Here is a 7,061-nt window from a genome sequence, read left to right as displayed (position 1 = left end):
TGTTATCTTTGCTAGTCTTGGTCCATTGCATTTCATGTAAAAGTTGAAATTCTCTTCTCAGTTTCCATAAAATATATCTTTCGGTAATTGTATGAGTTTGCATTAAATCCATATATAAACTTAAGGAGAGTTATCACAATGTTGGGTTCATTAATTCATTAATATGATACATGGTTCCATTTGTTAAGTTTTCTTGAAACTTCGTAAGTAATGTTTTATAGCTTTCTGTGTAATAGTCTTAGATCTTTTATTAGATTTACTCACATTTATTATATTTTTATAGTATTATGTTATATTTTTAACATACCATTTTCAAACTGTGACTAACATATAAATCACATTGATTTTAAAATATTAAACTTTAAGCTTTGTGCAATGGAGTATCATAGCCAATGAGGTTTATCTGAGGCGCAATTATTGCTAATTGAAAACTTTGCCTAAAATATTAAACCTTATCCAGAAATATTGATACATTCATTTATTAATTCTAATAATTTACTTATAAATACTTTTTTTAAAACACAAAAAATAATATCATCTGAAAAATAATGAAAATTTTGTTTATTTTTTCCAATCCTGGTATATTTTATTTCCTTTTCTTTTATGTACTATCTAGGCCTCCAATCAGTATTGAATGGAAGTAATGTTGGAGGTTTTCTTATCTCATTCCTAATATCAGGGAGGAAGATTTTTAACATTTAAGTATCACGCTTACTTGTTCACGGTGAGTTTTTTTTTTTTTTTTTAAGATTGTATTTATTTATTTGTCAGAGAAGGAGAGAGAGAGAGAGAGAGACAAACAGAGCACAAGCAGGGATAGCAGCAGGCAGAGGGAGAAGCAGGCACCCTGCTGAGCAAGGAGTCAGATTTGCGACTCGATCCTAGGACCCTAGGACCATGACCCAAGCCGAAGGCAGACACTTAACTGACGGAGCCACCCAGATGTTCCTTCACTGTGAGCTTTGGTAAGATTAAGGAAGTTCCCTTCTTTGTCTAATGACTTTTTTTTTTTTAAATAAGACTTTATTTATTTATTTAAGGAATATAGAGACAGTACAAGTTGGGGGGGCAGAGGGAGAAGCCAAATCCTCGCTGAGCAGGGAACCTGGTCTTGGCCTTGATCCCAGAACCTTGAGATCATGACCTGAGCAGAAGGCGGACACTTAACCGACTGAGGCACTTAGGTACCTCTAAGACCTTTTTAAGAATAACTGTGAATGGATGTTGAATTTTATCAAATATTTTTCAGCATCTACCAAGTAATTTAAAAAATTTTTTAAAAATTTATTTGACAGAGATCACAAGTAGGCAGAGAGGCAGGCAGAGAGAGAGGAGGAAGCAGGCTCCCTACTGAGCAGAGAGCCTGCCTCGGGGCTCGATCCCAGGACCCTGGGACCATGACCTGAGCCAAAGGCAGAGGCTTTAACCCACTGAGCCACCCAGGCTCCCCTCTATCAAGTAATCTTATGGTTTTCTTTATTTCATTAATCTGGTTAATTACATTATTTTACAAATCCATTATATAATATACTTAAAAAATTTAGTCTGACCACTTTTGTTCTTTAGTTAGAATATTTAGTTCCTTAACATATGATGTAATTTTCTAATATTCTAATTTTCTAATATATCTAATTTTTTCTTTTTTTTTTTTAAGATTTTATTTATTTATTTGACAGAGATTGCAAGTAGGCAAGAGAGGCAGGCAGAGAGAGAGAGAGAAAAGGAAGCAGGCTCTCCGCGGAGCAGAGAGCCCGATGTGGGGCTCAATCCCAGGACCCTGGGATCATGACCTGAGCCGAAAGCAGAGGCTTTAACCCACTGGGCCACCCAATTGCCCCCTTTTTCCCTCTTTTTTAGAGGGGGAGAGAGAGAGAGAATATGTGTGTGAGCAGGGGGAGAGGTAGATGGAGAGGGAGAGAATCTTAAGTGGGCTTCATGCCTGCTGCGGGGCTCGATCTCACCATTCTGAGATCATGACCTCAGCCGAAATCAAGAGTCAGATGCTTAACCAACTGAGCCACCCACCCAGGTGCCCCTCAAATATAAATTTAAATTATAGTTAACCTTTTTTGGTCTTCCTGTTCTATGTGTTTTTTTCTCCTTTCTTACCTTTCTTTGTTTTTGTTGTTGTTTTCTTTCTTCTTTTGGCTTTATTATTTTTATTATTCTTTTTCTCCCTCTACTTACTCAGTAGTAATATTAATACACTCTTTTCTTATTCTTTTATTGGTTTTTCTAGGGATTGCAAGGGTGCCTTGTGCGAAATATATCTACCATCAGATATTTTCTATCCTTCTGTGTCATTCTTCTGTTGTGCTTAAAACTCCAAAAATTTTCACTGAAATGATAGAAAAGAATGCTGACATCAATAGCATAGTAAAAATGTAGCTCCTGAGAGGTAGTTCTGCATTCTCAGTACATGCTGGAATGTTCTCAGCCTATACCTCCTAAATGCCAAACTTCAGGGGAGAAAATACAGAGGCCATCTCCACCATCACCATCACCACCACTGTGGGGGAACTCTGTCTCATTTATGACACCTGGTCTTCCTTGTCTCTACTGTCCTAGCTCATCCTTCTCTGTCAGGGTAATATTTGTGATAAAGGCAAACAAAATTATTATTATTATTCTGACAAAGATTTCCCTCTTCTGCCTTATTTTCACAATATTTGCATTGGGATAACTCTGTATCTTTGCCTTTCACTTTTGGAAATGGTAATTTTCATTATTTTAAATGTTTCCAAAAGGTATAAAATGCCCTCAGGTGTTGAACTGAACATATAGGAAAGGAGTCAAAACAGACTCTTTGGGCAGTTCAGTTACAGACATATTTTATTTTATATTTATTTTATATTATTATATTTATTTTATTTTATTTAAAATTTAAAATTTTATTTTATTTAAATTTTAAAATTTAAAATTTTATTTTATTTAAAAATTTATTTAATTTATTTATATACAATTATATTTATTTATATTTATATTTATTTTATATTACAGACATATTTTATTTGGCCTATGGAGTATTTTTAAACATTATTTGAATTTTCATGTCTTTAAGTGAACCATACAGTCTCCATTCTCCCTGTTGTCTTAAGCCCACTTCCCACTCTAGTGTTATTCTTTTCTGGCCCCATACATTTGGCAAGGTTTCTTATAAGAAACTGGCCCTGCTTTTGCAGTGAGAGACTGGTCTCTTCAGTAGGACTAGAACCAACCTGAAACATTCTGAAAGGGACAGTTTGATTCTCTTACAAAGAACTTGGAGATCTATTACTGAAACACTGCATCTCTCTGTGTCTCTCCACTCAAGCGATATTCATCTTTGCTCACGAAGATCTACGATGAATCCACTGGACTGGGGACAGTAATAGAGCTGCTAATGTCACTTCCTTGGAGAGGTCTTTTCTGTTCATGTCCTGCAGAGTAGTTTCTCTTCTTAATTCTGTTTCTCCCGATTTCTTTTCTGTAAGCTATTTATAACAGTTAGCAGTTATTTTACTTCTTTATTTGCTTACTTGCTTGTCTGTTGTTCCTTCTGGACCTGACGCCCCTTGAAGGGGGTACGCTGTTGTATTCTTGGCATATCGTGCGGTGCTTTGCAGGAGAGACTCAGTCATGTCTGGCTTGAGGAATGAATGAAAGAGGCACTATGGTTGCACGAGCACTGATTTCCTGCCTGTGACCGTGCTCGTCCCCCATGGAACCTGCAGTCAGTGGAGGTGGGGAGCACGTGCGGGTGTCAGTGCTAATGTTCAGCCCTGTGGCAATTTCCCCACTAGGGGCTGTGAGGAAAGCAGTGAGAAATCTCTTAAATCTCTTAAAAAGGAATCTTGATACCATTCCTGGGGAACATACATGTGTACCTTGCATGTGGTCTAAACAAAAAGAAAATCAGTTAGGTCACATACCTGGAAGTGGAGGGGTCGGGGAGGGATTTCAGTGTTATTAACTGATGACCTGATAAAAATTGAGATTCTCTCTGCATCTCTGCTCTGTTGTCCTTTGCTGGCTTCACCCTGGGGGAGGAGCTCTTTGTGGCTACAGCACATGTCCCGGGGCCACATGCTTGTCTTTCCCATCTGATTCCGTGTGTGTGTGTGTGTGTGTGTGTGTGTGTGTGTGTGTGTGAGAGAGAGAGAGAGAGAGAGAGAGAGAGAGAAAGAGCACACCTCTTCTGCAGCCACTCAACCAAAGGCTTTTTCTTTCCTTGTAGTTGGGTTGGACCAAATTGAGTCAAATGCCCATGTCTGAACCAGTAATTCCCTTTGGCCTTTATTCAAACATCATCTTTTCCATCAGACCTTCCCTGACCATTCTGTCTAAAAGCACAAACCAACTTTGCAGCTTCATCTCTGTCTAAATCACTTATTATCATCTAACTAACTATGCTTTTTACTTAGCTTTCCCTTTTTTGCTTATTGTTCCTAATCTCCATAAGGGCAGAGATTCTGTGTATTCTAATTCCTGTGGTATCTTCTTTGTCTAGAATAGTATATGACTTAGAAGTCATCTAATAAGTATTTTTTTAAAGATTTTATTTATTTATTTGACAGACAGAGATCACAAGTAGGCAGAGAGAGAGGGGGAAGGAGGCTCCCCGCTGAACAGAGAGCCCGATGTAGGGCTCCATTCCAGGACTCTGGGATCATGACCTGAGCTGAAGGCAGGGGCTCTAACCCACTGAGCCACCCGGGTGCCCCTAATAAATATTTTTTGATTGAATTAGTGAATGAATGTGGCCAGGGAGATTTCACAGGACTATTGGCTCTGGCCTTTTTTTCTTTTTAACAGCTTAATTGAAATATGATTCCCATCCCATACAATTCATCCATCTGAAGTGATCGATTCAGTGGCTTTTAGTATATTCGAAGAGTTGTGCATCCATCACCACAATCATGTTTAGAACATTTTCATTACCTCCCAGAGAACTCCTATTCCTCTAGCCATTATTCCTCACCTCCATTCCTCTCAACCCTAGGTAGCCACGAATCTACCTCTGTCTCTATAAATTTGCCTATTCTGGATGTTTCATGTGTGTGGAATTACACAATATGTGGTCTTCTGTGACTAGCGTCTTTCCTTTTGCATGTTCTCAGGTTTCATCCATGTTGTAGCCCATATCAGTATTTTATTTCTTTTTGTTGCTGAATCACATTCCAGAGCACAGATATATTGCATTTTATTTATTCATTTATCAGTTGGTAGACTCACCTTGGTTCTTAAACCAGTCACTATGAAGAAGGTTTGGTTGGACGTGATTGATTGATGACAATCCCAGCCCCTCTTCCTTGTCTCAGTGCCACCAAATGAAGCGCTGCTTCGCATAAGGGGAGGGACATAACGATGCTCGCAGTCAGCCTTCAGCCGATTGGTATCGTGTCATAGAAAGTTTCTTCGTTTTTTCCTTCTTTCCTTTGCATTGTCATATTTTCCTCCTTCCAGTCATTATTATTGTCATATATTGGAGGGTCAATGGCTTGTGGCATCAAAACCATAATAAGACAGAAGGTAAGCCAGCAACAGAGTGAATCATATTAGCTCTGTCTTCAGTTTAATTTCTTCATAAAAAAATCTCTCATTTTTCAATGGACACTGAGGTGTTACTCTGGAGGACTGCAATAAAAAATATCACCATTTCACCTAGGATGTAAAATATTTTCCCAAGGCAGTCTCTTCTTAATTTCCTGTGTTCTGTCTGTTGGAAGGCTCGCTGGTGCAAAGCCAATATGAGCTATGCTATATTTCAAACAAATGCCTTTTTGTTCTGGAGGACTGGGTATTCTTTTTTCTTTTCCAAGTAATTAACCCAGTCAGGGAAAAATACCAAAAGTCATTTTGTCCGTTTTTGTTTCCCTTTTTCCTCTCTGGTCAAGGTTGGAACATTCTTCTCATCAAGAATATTTCCAAAGACAACTTTGGGTAGCCAGTGAGGACACTGTCCACACTTTTAAATTCAGCGGCAGAGGCTTTGGGAAAACAGCATGCTTCTTGTAGTCCAAGCAAAAAGGTGTCAATGGCTTTATTGAAAATCAATATGCTCTTGTGAAGTGCTGCTCATTTCTGAGTTCTTCACCATTTGTCGTTTTGTACCGATGAGAGTTGGAAGGAGGTTTACAGCTGTGGGTCTCCGAGTCTGAGGTTTTATTTATTTTTTTTCCTGTCTTTTCTACTATGAGCATAAGGTTAAAGGATCATTTGGTGTTTTATTTGTTTACTCTTTGGAAGAAGAGATATGTGGCTTTTTTCTACCCCCTCTTTGATAACCGGAGTTAAATTCCCTCCCACTAAGGGATATAGCTGTCACTCACAATGTGGTCTCCTAAGTGAGGTCAGATTTGGGCAGACTTTGGAAGAGTGTTTGGGGTTTCTTAAAAGTTCCCTCAGGATGCTGTAGAAACTCTCCTGAATCCCAGGGAGTGAAAAGTTGAGACATGGGGGTGTTGAGTTCAGTCAGTGTAGGAAGGTAAATGTCTTCATACTCTGTAATGGATGCTCAGGTGCCTAAATTAGGTCTAGTTCTGATCATTAGTGTAACAACACAAATTGGTTTTAATTGGTCACAGTTTTGGTGAAAGATTAGCCGTGAGATTGGATTTACCAAAATTTATGTGCTAGTTGCTATTAATATGGCAGCATCCGAGGAAGATCAGGGTCATTTGTAATGACTTCATTTGATTTGTACAGATTTCGATGAATTACAACATTTTTCCTGTGCTGAGAAACTAGATACTTCCCCATAAATTTCCATGGACCCTTTAAAAAGTTTAACCTTCATTTTAAGCCTAGAGATGACATAAATCTGAGCAGTGAGGTATGGGTGATGGTAGCTGTGTCACAGTAAGGTCTTAATGAAATAGAGCCTAGAGGGGGCCATAGGAGAGAGAGGACTGGGAAGTATGCCCTTGGACAATTTCTTAATGAATCAATATCTAAGGGTCACTTACTTACTTACTTTATTTATTTATTTATTTATTTATTTATTTATCTGGTGCCTTGCAAATACATGGTATTCAGTGCATTTCGTTGACCTGAACTGAATGGGATTTACAGAAAGAATG

At 38.3% G+C, this 7,061-nt stretch overlaps 1 non-coding gene across 1 annotated transcript; it reads left to right on the top strand.

The window, feature by feature from the left end:
* The first annotated feature begins 364 nt into the window (after nt 1-364).
* LOC123927958 lies at nt 365-499 on the top strand. Its single transcript, XR_006815571.1, has one exon. It is a non-coding gene; the product is annotated as a U4 spliceosomal RNA (small nuclear RNA).
* Nucleotides 500-7,061: the final 6,562 nt, after the last annotated feature.

This window comes from Meles meles, chromosome 1 (assembly GCF_922984935.1).
Source record: "Meles meles chromosome 1, mMelMel3.1 paternal haplotype, whole genome shotgun sequence".
NCBI lineage: Eukaryota > Metazoa > Chordata > Mammalia > Carnivora > Mustelidae > Meles > Meles meles.
The sequence above is the reverse complement of the archived record's forward strand: the minus strand, read 5'-3'. Positions and strand labels throughout refer to the sequence as shown.